Here is a 15702-nt window from a genome sequence, read left to right on the forward strand (position 1 = left end):
TCCCACGTCCCCAGTCCTTGTCAGTAAAGCAGAGATAGTGATATTTCAGATTGTTTACTGTCTACATTAAGAGGCATGAAGGAGAGACAGAATTGAGAACAGCACAGTGAGTGGTAAGCCTTCAGTTTCAGTCACTTTTAGTCTGGTTCTTGCAAACATGAGATACATTATGCTCCCGGAGATTGGGTCGGGCATGGTCCTTTAGAATATGAAGTTACTTGATACCTAAGGAGCCCCATTTTTGTGTAGGGGAGGCTAATCACATTTACCTGATTTTAATTACAAGTTAAAAGTAGTTTTCTTTTGGTGCTTAAATTCAATTTAAAATTTTAAGTCTATTATGTAAATCTACTATATTCTGTCAATCCCTTGTAAGGCAACCTTTGATTTATTTTAGATCAATCAAGCTGAACAGACTGAATTTTGTCTAATTAAGTGAATTCCCATTTGTAAATTTAGATTCTTCAGTTCTCTTCAGCCTTTCAAAGTACATTTTTAAATCTATTGGATTTTTACTTTCAGTATTCCAAGTAACTGATCAGGCAAACTTGGGTGCCAGCTAGCAAAGGCTCATTAATTGCTTGAACAACTTTATAAGTTTAACAACTTAAAAAGGTATATATAAAGAACCCCAGGTTGCTTTAAATACTTCAGAACACTTTCAGTAGTGGTATGTATGAAGATCCTCCCCTCCCCAACACACATTGTCTCATGTAGTTGAATAATTTGTCCCCAATTGATGGACCTATTTCAGAAATATTAGGGTGTATGTCTTGGTTGAAGGAGCTTTGTCACTGGGGGTGAGCTTTGAAGTTTCAAAAACCCATATTTTTCTCAGTTAGCTTTTTCTCTCAGCTTTGTTCTTGTGGATGAGGATGTAAATGCTCGACTACTGCTCCAGAGCCATGTCTGCCTGCTATGCTCTCATCATGGTCGTAATGTGCTAACCTCAAACTGTCAGCAATCCTTCATTAAACTCTTTCTTAGATAAGTCACCTTTGTCTTGCTGTCACTTCACAGCAATGGAAAAGTAGCTAAGATACTTACCAAGAGAAATGTAGTCAAAATGAGGCAGGCCATACAGCTTATCCAAAGAGGTCAGATATGGCAGTATAACCAGCTCCAGTACCATAGCAGAGTTGCTTACTGTTAGAGTGAAACCCATGAAGTTGCCTGAACTATCTTGGTTAAAATTACCACCAGAAGATTGCTAATTATTCTGTGCTTCTTTATAATGACATTTCCATATAATTACCATTGGGTTTTGCCTGTACACATTATGTATCCAATGTTATAACATACGTCCAAATCCCAGCCAAGAACAGAAAAAGAGTGTAACCAACATTGGAATAAACCCCACACTGTCCAGGAATGCTCTGATCTAGACCTTGAACCATCATTCCTTCTTCTATTCATTAGTTTGAAGACATGCTGTCCAAAATCCTGAGAACTCTCTCTGGGCACACACATTTGTAATAAAAGCTTCCTCTCTGTTCTGAACTTTGTCCTCACTGGGGACTAAAATCTGGAAACTAAAATGGTTCAGTGGGTAAATGTATTTGCTGCCAAGCCTGATGGCCTGAGTTTAATCTCTGGGACCTACATGTTGAAAAGGAGAGAAGGGGATCCCACAAATAGTCTTCTGATCTTGGTATGTGAAATCTGTCTCCTCTCTCTCTCTCTCTCTCTCTCTCTCTCTCTCTCTCTCTCTCTCTCTCTCTCTCTCTCTCTTCCACATGCACGCACACACACACACACACACACATGATAAATAAATATTAAAAGTTTAAAATTTGAAACAAGGTAAGATATCTCCATCTGTCTATTCCTCCTTGAGACCTCCTCAACCCTCAGTGCCGGAAACAAAACCGTTGCATCATTTAATGAAAATTCCAAGTTAGTGAAATATTTTAAATTTGAATATCTGTTTATTGCTACTTAAATGCCTTACTTTCTTAAACCTCATAAGCATATTGACTTCCATCTGTACACATCTCAACTCCACATATTGGTATTGATACCATGGGATACATTTACTTCAATTAGCTCTATATTTTGTGACAAATCTCCATAAGACTCTAAGGACACTTAGTAACAAAGGGAATAGAGTATCATCTTAGGCCAGGCAGGACTGTTTATACAGGTGAACTAAGAACACTGCGAAGCCAGAGAGTTGAAGGGAAGATGCAGAAACAGAAGCAACAGCAATCCGGGGAGATTCTGTTTGTGGGCAGCTGGATAAGATGGGCATTTGGGATCACTATGGCAACAAGAACCAGTCGATCAGATCCTTCACCTGGGATTGGTTTCTTCTAAGTTACAATCTTACGTCATTCTTCCATCTTCATTATCTAATTGAATTAGATGAAGGTTTTTAAACCACCCCATCCATCAGCATTGTAGCTAACTTCCTTGCACTAATCTCTAAGGTCAGAATGAATTGAAGATTAATCTTTGCTTCCTCGTCTCAGCAGCTCCCATTCTTTACATAAAGTAACACCATCTGATTGTGTTCTCTATGGCTCTTTTCAATCTCTTATTGATTACACTCACGAGTCACAGTGTGTAGTTGGTGCCTGGTCATTATGAAACTACATTATTATATAAAGGGAGTTTGGAGTGCGTGTGGGGGTTGGTAGTGTTGTCTTTGTCACTGTGGGTTGATACTTGCCATTTCATAATAACCATAGGACTTGCTAGTACCCCTGTTAACTTGTAAGTTTGGTTGGGTATCCAAAGATACCCTAAAGCTACACAAAAGAAACCTTTATTTGCTTGTCACTTTCATTTGTACCCTGTAACACAGTGATGGTGCTTCACTCTTAAATGGGTTCTGACATCATTCTTTAATCCCCACCACTGACGAAGTGTAGTAAATCTTTGACTTTCTTCTTGAAGTTGTTTATTTAATCCTTGTGAGCTTGGAATTTTTCTTTGATGGTTTATGTAAGAGTAAAAAGAATGGATTGATTCAGTGTATTGCTGAAACTTGGATCCTTTATACTTGAGCTCCCGTCTTTTGAGTTTATAAGCATTAATGCATATATATATATATGCATTAATGCATATAAGCATTAATACATATATATATTTGTATGTGTGTGAGAGTCTGCGTGCGTGTTTGCATTTTAAGACAGGGTCTCAAGCAGCTTAGACTGTCTTCTTCAAAACTTATGTATACAAAAATGACCTTGAAGTTCTCTCAATCATTATGTCTTCACCTCTCCAACACTGAGATTATATGTGTAGTGCACCATGCTTAGTTTATTCAGTGCTGGCATCAAGTCCACATAACCTTTTGTGTGTTAGACAAGCCATCTGCCTACTGAGCGACTTCCTCAGCCATGCAGGATTTTGACTCCTTTCTTTTTCTGTACCCATATGAGAACTACCTTTTGGGATCAATTTTTTGTTTTCACTTTGATTATCATGAAGGCATATGGGAAATGAAAAGACTTAAAGATTGTGTGTGTGTCTGTGTGTATATATATATATATATACATATGTATATATATGTGTGTGTGTAAATTATTTACATATATACATACATTTTTGTATACACATAAATTTGATCTTTATATATGTACATTTGTATATATATACATATATACACACATACATAAATATTATCTTTATATATAGACACACATACACATGCACATATACATACACATAAATACACATACATATGCATAATCTCATCACAGTATCTTACCTGGAGAAAGATGAATTTCTGGTACCTTCAGGGCTTGATTAACAGTTGGAGCAGTTCTAAAGAGACCTTATACCATAGAATGATAACAGCTTGCACAATTATTGTCACCGAGTCTTGTGTTTCTTTACTGTTTTCCTTTTAAATGGCCCTTCAATGAAAATTTCTTTCCTGCTGGATTTGTCGTGGCAGACAAAATTCCCATATACATACATCCTTGATTTCTTTTTTGGCCTACATTTCATTTATCCTTTTGTCTTAGTGCTATTATTAGCTAGTAGACTGGGTTCTTACAGTCCTGGAGATTTGGCTTTGTGCTATATTTAACATTATCTGCCCAAAATTTGTTGTATGAATAGGAGTTTTCAAATTGTTTTGGTTACTAAAATGCAAGAATCACTAATAAGAAGCTAGACTCTAGTGGGCTAACTTCTCTTAAATCCATGAGATTTCAAACCTGGATACTGCTAACAAAACTGGATTCTAGGGATAGCTGAATAGCTTTAATTTTCACATAGTTCTTGTGAGGTTTTGTTTTGTTTTACCATTCAAGGGATTTAAAAGGAAGGCAAGGACTCAGAAAGCAGGGATGTATTCTACATGCACGGTATGTGACATCTATAATTCACAAGGGAAAAGATGAGTTTCCTATTCGCCCTCAGTCAAAGTGTCAAGGTTATATTTGGTGTTTAGAAAAATATAGCAAGTGGAGCTTAGTTCTTACTGGTATGTCCAAATTTGTTAGTAAAGAAAGAATTTTATAAACTATAAATTTGAATTGAAATAAATATAAAGCTTCCTTCTGTTCTGTAAGCCGGACAAGTTTTCATGGATTTATTTTCTTCCTGACATTGCTTTTAAATGATGCATTTGAAGAGACTAAAGATGAAACAGAGATTTTGTTCCTGTCTTTTGACCCTGAGCCATTTCCATGAGAGAGGCTTTTAAAACATGAATATTTTTGGCTGTACCAACTGCACCTTTGAAATGGCATGAAGCACTGTGTTGAGAACTGCAAATCTCACTGACATTTCTAAAGTGCAAACAATGTTTAATGGCATGGCAGCAAATTTATTGCCTCTACATGAACATAGGTATTACTTCAAAGTTTATGGTATTTAAGAGTTAAATGAATCAGAAAACCCATTGTAGACTAGTCTGTGTAACCAGAAAATGGTGTAATAATTATGAGGTCTGCAAAACTCTTTTAATGCTTCAATAAATATGCCAGCTATCCATGGTGGCCTGCTGTTTGCTCAGCCCAGATTGCTGCTTTGTAGGTAGGTATCAATCTTCACTACTTGCTATGTTCAACCTTTCTGAATCTGTGATCAGGATCCATCTGTTCAGCTATACTTATTAGCGTATTTTCTTATGACATAAATCCTTCAAAATGTTCTTCTCCAAGTGGTGTCATGATACCTGCTGGGCTAGATTTGTCATGTACAATAATAGTATAATAGTCCTTAATTACAGAAAATAGAAAGCAAAATAGAAAAGTTGCAAACTTCTGCTGAGGCCAGGGCTGCCTTGAGAGTAAAGAATGATGCTCCTGACAGATGAGTCAGAAGGGATAGTAATTATGAAAGATGACCTTGCTTAGGGAATAGTAGATCAACCTTTGACCCTAAATAGGTGGTGAAATTGAGCTCATTAAGCTTTTCTGAAGCTGGAATACTGCTTGTTTGCTTGCTTAGTGTGGAGGGAAATGTCTGCTTATAAATGCCAGAGTAGCAGACACAAACAATTCAAGGTTTACCAGTGTCTTCATTAAGTGAAAAATGTGATGTTTCCTTAAAGACTGAAAAAATGCTTTTAAAATTTGTTCAATGGGGAATGGTTGCATACATCTTTAATCTGAGAGGCAGAGATGGGAATATCACATATTTATTATAAAATATAACTGTCATACACACACACACACACACACACACACACACACACACACGGAAGATTTCACCTTGAAAGACATGACGCTCTATCATCACCTACGTTTGTGCATTTTGATATTTCTCCATAGTTTTCTTTCTCTAAAAGCAGTGTTTATATATATATTTTTTATTGAGAAAAGAATATTTAAAATATTTATATTTGAAATTTCCTTGAAGCTGAATGTCCAAGAGCAAAGCATTTCTAGCAGTATCTTCATCTCACTTAAGAAGGCATTCCAATCTGATCAGAAGCTTCAGTTTTTCTGTTTTACAGAGTATTTCTGTATCGTTCTAACATGAAGAATTCACAGTGAAAATCAGTAAGGGAACTAAAATGTTTCAAGTAAGGAATGAAATGACAAAATTCATACAATACACATATTTCAGTTCAAATTTAATTCATGAATCATATGTAAAATTGCATGTAAAATTGCATGAAACTTGCACATTAATTAGAGGAAATTAAAATAAAAATGAATACATCTGCATCCAGTTGCCAATTACAGAGCTAGAAAATAACCTCTTGTTCATGAATAAAACCACAGCACTCATATTTATTCTGGAGCTATTCTGAATGACTGTGTCCTCGAAACAAAGATTTAGGTTACCCTGAATTCCATGTTCCAATGTGGCAGCAGTTCCATGAAAGCTTTTTTATAGTTCTAAAGAACAACAAGAAAAAAATTCATAAATCAAGGTAAGTTTTAAAATAGATTGTTGTGTATATCAGATAGGCATCTCCAGTGAAATGGGGGAGTTTTTTGTAACCTCAGCATGCCATCTGATGACATTTATACCTTTGGGATTGGTGGAAGCTACAGGTCTTCTTAGTTAATTGCGTCTTTTAGCTTAGTCACATGATGTTAGTTCTGACACAGGAGTGGGAAAGTGATGATTGTTCTGGATGGCTAGGAGTACTCCAAAGAAAGTAATTAACCTATGATCCTCCAGAAGTCCAAGGTTTCTTCACTACTGGACATTTTAATCATCCTCTCAGTGCCTGCGGAAAGTATTTCATTCCTCTCTCAATTTTTCATCTCCATATTAGTATTCTGGATTTTTTTATCATTGTTGCTTCTGTTTTACAGTGATGCTGCGTCTATGTATAAACTTTAAATAATAGCCTCTTTTGTTTGTAAAGGTCATTTAAATAGCATCGTACTATATATACAGTCTATGGACAACCATACTTTTATATAGGCCAATAGTACACTCCTAGGAAGCATATACATTGTTTAAGCTGTACTGAAACATTTTCATCGCTGTAGCAATTATTTTGTATATCATAAATCACATATTACGTGATTGATGGACATTTGATTTATTTCTAGTTTGCCTTAAATTTTGAGCTTTCTTAGAGATGGATCTTGGTTGCCAAGTTTAAAAGTTTTCTACGGTGTATACTTAGATATTGAATTACTAAATCACAGTCCACGTTGACATTCAGATTCACAAGACGATGCCATATTCTCCTTACTACCTTTCTCAGAGTTAGAATGTTTCCTCTCATTGTCTATCAATGCCAGCACTTAATGTTGATAGACTTTTGAGTATTTGCCTCAAATATGTACGGTGAAAATCAGAACAAAATTTTTTCAACCAATATTTATCTTTTGTTCATTACTTGGGAAGTTATAATGATATACTGTCATGCTTGCTACATTGCTGTAGGAATACCTTTAAAATGACTCATCTATTTCTATACCACACCCCACTTGGGATAACAAAGTCTTGAATGAGAATTTATTAAATGATAGCTAGAAAAAGGAGGAGGACACTGACAGAACTAGAATGCCAGAGAGTAATAGATTTGCTTAAGTTTTCCCCCACAAGGCCAGTTGATGCAGATCAACATCTTTGGGGCTAGAGAAACTACATGGGTTAGAAGATTGAAGAGAACAGTGTCAGATAATACTTTGTTTTTCACTGGATGCCTTTCAACCTCTTCTTTTATCTCTAGTCTCTTCAATCCCAGTTGATCATAGTAACATGTTTGTTTGTTTGTTTGTTTGTTTGTTTGTTCGTTTTTATACTCCAGATTTTATTCTCCTCCTGGGCCACCCCCCTTGACAGTTCCACATCTCATATATCCTCTGCCCCATGTCTCCACAAAAATATCCCAACCCTATCCACCCTATCAGACCTCTAAACTTCCTGGAGCCTCCAGTCTCTTGAGGGTTAGTCTCTGACTGAACGAAGACCTGGCAGACCTCTGCTGTATATGTGTTGGAGGCCTCATATCAGCTGGTATATGCTGCCTGGTTGGTGGCTCAGTGTCTGAGAGATCTCAGGGATTCAGGACAGAGGAATGGATACAGAAAATGTGGTTCATTTACACAATGGAGTACTACTCAGCTATCAATAATGAGGACATCCTGAGTTTTGCAGGCAAATGGATGGAACTAGAAAATATCATCCTGAGTGAGGTAAATTCAGACCCAAAAGGACATGCATGATATGTTCTCAATTAACACAATGACCTTTTTTAAATGACTGATTAGACCAGTGTTTCTCAACCTTCCTATTGCTGTTACCCTTTATTATACTTCCTCGTGTTGTCATGAACCCCAATCATGAAATTAATTCAATGTTACTTTTTAATTGTAATTTTTCTACTGCTATGAATCATTACATGAATATTTATGTTTCTGATGGTCTTAGGTGACATATTTTTATGTTTCTGATGGTCTTAGGTGACACATGTCAAAGGATTATTTGACCCCCAAAGGGATCTTGACCCACATGTTGCCACTGGATTAGAGATTTTGTGTGTGTGTGTGTGTGTGTGTGTGTGTGTGTGTGTGTGTGTGTGTGTGTGTGTGTATTGAGACAGGGCTACTTTGTGTAGCTTTGGCAATCCTGGAAGTTGCTCTGTCAACCAGGATGGCTGTGAACTTGCAAAGGTCTGCCTGTCCCTACCTTCTGTTTTGGGATAAAAGGCATGAGACACTTCTGCCTGGCTGGAATGTTTGTATGTTTTCTTTTCAAGGCTCACATGTTGCTTTTACTATGGGTAAACAGTAACACACACACACACACACACACACACATGTGTGCACACACAAAGGATATAAGGAGTGTTTAGGGGGTTAAAATACTAGGCTGTGCCATGGTTTGTTGCTCTGCAGTAACTGATCTATTGGTTGTTTTCTGTCAGATAACCCATTTACAACCTCCAATTCTTTGGAAATCAGTATTATCTCTAGAGATAAGAAAAAGACCCACGCTGCCCAAGGAGGCTTCACAATTTTTCTGCAGGGTGTGACTTTCCTTATCTGATTTGGCTGCATCCAGATATAGAGACTTTCTTGAGAACCTCTGTTAATCATGTGGCTAAGGATAGCTCGGTGATCTTGCCAAGTATGGGAGGGTTTAGTAAAAGGCATGCACGGATCACAGTAGTGGATGAGGACATTTGAGAAGTTCTCTGTAAAACACAGCTCTGTAAAGATTTCCCTGCAATGCCTTTTTAATTCTCTTATGGCTTCAAACAGTTGTTGGAGAGTCAAGCACTTACAGCATACACTCCTTTTTATTAAAAACCAGAGTATTTTCGTACCTTTCAGTAAGACACTTCCGTCTCCTGGAACACAAATTATATTTAGCCATTCTCTGACTTAGTGTTACAGGTCCTATCAGCAGTTCCCCCTCCTCTGTGGGAAGCAATTGAACCTCTTTTATAAACTGTTCTATCACCCAGCTTGCTGCACTTAGAAGTTCTCATCTCTTGACCCCTTTTCATGCTTGAGTTGTTCAAATAAAGCGCTATTTCTCATTTAAGTAGGAGTGTGGCCTTTTTCATGATTGTGAATCAGGCCAAATCTTCTGAGCTATTCATGATGGAGATAAACCAAAACTAGGGATAAATTCACTTGTGTCAAGGAAGATAGGAGAGAGACTGATAATCTTCAGATTTCCTAAGTACACATTGTAATTCTTACCATCAAATTTTATTGAGTATATCTGAGTGGAGTTTCAATATGTTGTCAAGGCCACAGATTTCTCAGCCTCACACATGCTCTGCACATGGGATCTATTGTTTGGGACTTGTTCAGCTTTTTGTGACTAAGAACGTCTTTAGTACTGACTCTCAACCTATCTCTATCTTTACCTAAAAGATGTGTGTGACTTTAACAAATTAGAATGAGAGAAATGAGAAGTGAAAGTTATATGGCAATATATCTAATATTATATGTATTATATATTACATAATGTGATATATATTATATAACATGTAATATATAAAATTATAGTTATGTAACATATATTACAATAAACCCAATGTTTGAAACTTTGTCATTCAGCCTTTGACATTATAACATTTATATGTCAATTTCAGACAATTTAAAAAAGAGCAAATATAGTAAGTATAATAGTTAATATGTATTCCTGGCCCTTTAAAACTTAAGAAGAATTTTATGAAGATTCTACATGTATAGATCATTTTCTCTGAGGTCATACTTGCTCTGAAGCTCTATATCTAGAGGCCAAGTTTGATAGCTCAGGAAGGTGACATCAAGGAGCAGTAGATTGGTGAGAGTCAGAGCTGGAAGTCATCATTTTCCTAGAAGTGACTTCTAGGCTTCATACCATCCAGTTCACTGCTGCTGCCCAATGATCTACTGCTTGAAATCACTCCTAGCACCTACTATGCAGAATGTCTTAGTTAAACAGTGAGTATTGGGTAACTTTGGACTTTAGAGAACTCCCAGTTATACTTATCTATGATTGAAAGATCCCCGAAGAGAGACCCTTACTCAAGTCTCGGGAAATCGCGGACCCCAGACACAGAAAGACCATTTTTGATGTAATACACAAAGGCGAGGTTTATTTCGGAGACCTATTACGGAGATCTCTGGGCCGACACGTATCCCATGCAGGAGACAGAGGTGTCGACCCCGAAACTCAAAAATCTGGGGTTTATATAGGGAAAAGCTAAGGGGGTTGGCGCAGTTACACACAATTGGCTGTTTCAAACAGTGGCGGCTAATTTCTGGCGCGGCTATAAGTGATTGGCTCATTCAAACATAGCAGTGAGATTACAACACAGCAAAAGAGTACGTGCTGACTGGAGCCATCAGAATTTTAGAAGCCAGGGGCTTATCAGGGCTTGAAGGACATCTGGTTAAAGTGTGACTCTGAGTAAGCTGGGGGAGATGTCCTCCTGTCAGATGGTTTATGAGTCAGTCCTGATAACGCAGGCTGATTCCTGCATGCCTTTTCTTTATCTTTATGGTCTGTTATTCTTAGCGGCAGGGCGGGCCCCTTCATGCCTGGACTTGCCTGGGCTTGTTTTTCATAGTGTTTAGCCCTGAGTCTGTGAATTTTGAAACTTAAACCTTAAATCTGTATAATTTTCCTTTTATCATAAGGAGTCAAGTGGTTTTCTTGTTCAGAACACGCATATAAGACAGTCCTGAAAGAACTCCTCTGAGTAATTCTACACCCAAAGAGTTCTGATCTTCATTTTATCAAGAAGGAAATGTTATGAGACAGAATTTGGCTGCAGACTCATATAATTCTCTATGCATGGACTCTAAATTGATTATACTGAATTCAACCTTGCATTATCTTTTTCCTATATACTGTTGTGAAAGTAACTGTAGAAGGTGGTAGATTAGAGGCAGTGGCTTGGATCTAATGGAACTGAATGTTTATTTTACCTATTGTTAATTCCCTCTGGAAAAAATAGACAATTTTATAAGTTTAAAACATTTTAGAAAGCAGAGTTTATTACCTTGCCAAATTATTCTCTTATGTTTTGGAAACAGTAGCATTTGTAAGGATGTTTTAGCTAAGTGTACATGTTGATATTTTCTTTTTTTTTAAAGGCAGCTATGTCCTTGGGAAAAGAGTGTAGCCATGTGTTTGAGAAAGAACATTATGTAGCTCATACAAACATTTCTAAGAAAATGTTTTCTCTTTGGAACATATTACATTTCCTCAGAGACATGGTTTCTCAACTGGCTACATGTATTGATCATGGTCTGATATTAGTTTTGACTTGTAATAAAAACAGCTTTATTATAAGTAATAAACTGGGTATTTCAGCTGGCCTTGATAACCTAGCCTTGTAATCACATCTCCTCAGGAGGCTGAGACAGGGGAGTTTCAATTTCATGGACAGACTGGGCAGGTAGCTTAATGACGTTTTTATTTCAAATTGTAAAGTCAGAACAAAAGTGGTTAGGGGTATAACTAAGTGGTAGAGCACTTTCCCAGACAAAGCAAGGCTGCTCTAGATTCAATCCCAAGTGCTGAAAGTAGGAAGATAAACACCTTGAGTACAAGTCAGTGCAGGCTTCCCTTGGTATTTGTGCATAAGAGAACAGTTAAAGGGGGGGGGGGGACCTAGGAGTGAGTTGCGAGCAATCTATTGTTCCTAGATTTCTAAGTTGCAGTTATGCCTTACCATTCTAGAACATTTGTAGGGTTAGAAGTCATTGATATCCTGTTCAAGTTGTCCTAAGGCAGTTCTCACTGCTCCTTGCCAATCAGGTTCAGTTCCTCCCACAGGAGAAACAGTAGGACGAAAAACAAAAACAAAAACAAAGACAGCTAAAGAAAAAGGGGAAGCTGTGTAGAAGGAGTGATTTTATCCAATTATAACTACTCAGATATTAATTTGCATTTTCTTTGTGAGAATGAAGCATGTTTGACCTAAATGAATTCTATTCACATTGAAAACCACCATTTAGGCTATTGCTTCAATGCAGAAAATAAAAACATTTTAAAGCTGAGAGAAGATTATTGTGCAGGAAAACATCAATTTGCATTTTGTGAGAATTAGGTGATTAAATGTGCTGACCATATTTGCAAAAGTTGCCTCAGCCTCATAAAAACACTAGATACCTTAATAAAACAGGGGGAGCCATGGCTTAGATTTGGGAAATGCAGTAGGTATGAGACAGCATTGCTGGACCAGTGGCATGAATCCTGCTGGTCTGGGTGGGTAAGTCAGTACTCAGATGATCAACATGAAAAAACAGCCTATTTTATATGAGGAATCCTTAAACTACATAAACTTCTTTAGTAACTGTTCCCTTTTTTATCATCATTTTAAAGATTTAAACTATGAATTCTTGACAGTATCACTGACATGTCTGGGAGTTAGTTCCACTCATAGATACTGGGACTTCAATACATGAGAGTGAAAGCTGATAACCTGACAGAGAGAATGTAGATCAGCATTCTTTTTCTGTTTGTCATTTGCACAGTGGTGTGAATGGAAACCTGGGCCTTATGCATTATAAAATGCTCTACCACTGAGCCACACCCCCAGGCCAACTCTTCTTACATACATGTTGTGTTCCTACTTTCTAAAAGCGGATTCCGAATGCCAGTTGTGTCTAAGGCATAGCTACAAATTGATTGCTAGTGACATTGATGATGCCATGCAGGTTTACTGACTTCTTTAGGCCTAAAGGTACCTATGTGATTTGCTAAAAGGAAACTTTGTCAGGCATTGTGCAATATAGCAGAAAGCACCAAGAGTGCAGGAACAAAACGTTTTGTCTTTGCCCAATTAGTAATTGTATTAATGACTTTACATAAATTTGTTCATTCTATTGGGGGTCTTAGTTTGTTGCCTTTATAATCAATCTTAGGCCTAGGCTAGTTAATCTTGCTCACACCATTTTAACTCTTCCTTAGGGTATAGAGTAAAAGAAAGTCACACACTTATTTATTGCTAAAGTATTTAATGTAAATTATGGGAAAATGAAACACTCTCCTTGTTATTGAATGAGAAATAGGACACTGAATAAAGAAGTAATTGTTAAACATTTGTCATATTTTGAGTAATCTTCATATTGAGTCATTAGTGTGTGAACTAAAATAAAGTAATTATTCCTGAGTCTCTTTCTTCCCTCCCCACCTCTTCCACTCTCCCTCTCTGTCCTTCTTTTCCTTCTTTCTTTCCTTCCTTCTTTCTTTCCTTCCTTCTTTCCTTCCTTCTTTCTTTCCTTCTTTCTTTCTTTCTTTCTTTCTTTCTTTCTTTCTTTCTTTCTTTCTTTCTTTCTTCCTTTCTAAGACAAGGCCTCACCATGTAGCCAAAACTAGCTTAAAACTTGATGTATAGACCAGGCTGGCTTTGAACTCACAGAGTTCATACTTTGTCTGCTGCTCCAGTGTTGAGATGAATGCTTGTGCCCTTAAGGTGTGCAAAATGTAAGTTTCTGAATCTACCTGTCCTGGATGTGTTAATAAAACATCCCCCAAAGAAACTAGCACACAACCTGGGCTAGCCTCAGTGGGAGAAGATGTGCTTAATCCTTGAGGCCCAAGGGAAGGGGGATAACCAGGTGGGGGTAAGAGGGTAAGCACCCTCCCACAGGCAAGGAGGAGGTGGAATGGGGTAAAGAACTGTGTGAGGGGGACTGGGAGAAGGGGTAATGGCTGCAATGTAAATCAATAAAATTAATTAAAAACAAACAAACTAGCATAGACAACTGGAAGACACCCCCTCCCCTCCCCACCACACGCTCATGGACTCATGCATTTTTACAGGAGTCTTCTATCTGCTCGGTTAAGATGGCACAGCTTTCTGAGATGTTTGGTCTGAATGAGATGATAGACTCCAAACATATGATAAAGCAGAAGGGAATTCAAGGAAGTTTCTGTATTTATATTCCAAGGACCATTGCACATTGAAGCGGGCATTATAATCCTTCTTGCAGTTTACAGTTGTGGTAGCTTCGTCCCAAGCATTGTTTTTCCTTTGATTCCCAGTGAATGTTACCTAGAGAATTTACCTGCATTTGCTCTTTGTCTCAACTCAGAATTACTAGATCAAATTTGCATCTTAATAAGATCTCAAGGTTATTCTTGTGCAACCTGAAACCTCAGAATCCTTATTATATCGTGTTTTTTTTCTGGCTTTAACTTACATCAAAATCATCTAGAAATCATTAAAGTGTGCTGGTTGCCAGATTTTTAATCAGGAAATCCGGAGTGGTATTGAATAATTTTCATTACTAACCAATTTCCTGGTAGTTCTGATATGTAGGAAAAGGAGCAACACTTTTAGAATCACTGTAGGTTCAAAATATTCAAATAAATGATCATTAGAATTCCTTAGAGAATCATAATGTAGTCCAGGCCGGCCAGGAATGCACAATCCTGCTTCCCTTATTATAGACATGGTCACCATCCTTGGGCTCAAACTCAGAGTTGAAAAAAAAATTGAAATGCCAAGGTACCACTCAGTGAATCAGAAGAGCTAGTGGTGAGTCTTAGACATCTGTCTTTAAAGCCTCTTAGTTGACTAGAGTGTGCAATAAGGCTGAAAATTTCTGCTCTGTGGGAAGCAGGACTTCATTATGTGACAGTATTCATTCTACTCCATGCTGCTTATCTGTAAAACAAAATCTCAGAATGAAAAATATTAATTCAATTCACCAGCCAGTGAGTACAGAAGTCCCATATGGAGGCTTTTTCTCCCAATGACAGAAATATTAGAGGACTATCTTCCTGATAGATCTCTCTGGTTTTCCTTTTGTTTCATTGTTTGAGACTAGAATTTCCAATCTGTTTCTTGAATAAGCTGCCAAGTCAATAATGTGACTCCTTACTTTTGATTCTCACATTTTCTGACTTTGTCTTATGGCCTCCTCTGTGGCTCCTTCCATTTGTGTGATTCTTTAAGTGAGAGGGTGTCAGTGTGCTTTCTGTATTGTACCAGTCCCATCCTCTTGCCCCTGACCCTACCCTTACTATTCACTGTTAATAAAAGCCATATGTCAGAAACCTCAATTTTTACATTATTTGAAGAATTTCAGTAGGTAGTTTTCTTTAAAAATGTATTGAACATATCAGTGTATAATGGAGGCTTAATGGCTGCATTTTCTAAAAATTCACTGACTCTACTTTGGTCTACAGCTGCCAGAGGGCTGTCTAAATGATGGTTAAAGCTGGATGTCTCTGCTGTTATTTGGGTTGTGACTCCTTTATCAGCACGTAGTTGTACTTCTTTTCAATTCTGCATGTAGGTGTACAATAAAGACTGTTCATATAAAGGTGGTACTTCTCCCCTTCAAGGCTAACGATAAAAAGGAAAGA

At 37.4% G+C, this 15702-nt stretch overlaps 1 protein-coding gene across 1 annotated transcript in view; it reads left to right on the forward strand.

The window, feature by feature from the left end:
• The first annotated feature begins 10117 nt into the window (after positions 1-10117).
• The window catches only part of Ldoc1 (LDOC1, regulator of NFKB signaling), a 272729-nt gene continuing 267144 nt past the window's right edge, over positions 10118-15702 (forward strand). Inside the window, exon 1 of the mRNA XM_063280184.1 lies at positions 10118-10316. The gene's annotated coding sequence lies outside the window, so the exon portion shown is untranslated. The remainder of the gene's footprint in view (positions 10317-15702) is intronic.

The sequence above is a fragment of the Rattus norvegicus genome, chromosome X (assembly GCF_036323735.1).
Source record: "Rattus norvegicus strain BN/NHsdMcwi chromosome X, GRCr8, whole genome shotgun sequence".
Lineage (NCBI taxonomy): Eukaryota > Metazoa > Chordata > Mammalia > Rodentia > Muridae > Rattus > Rattus norvegicus.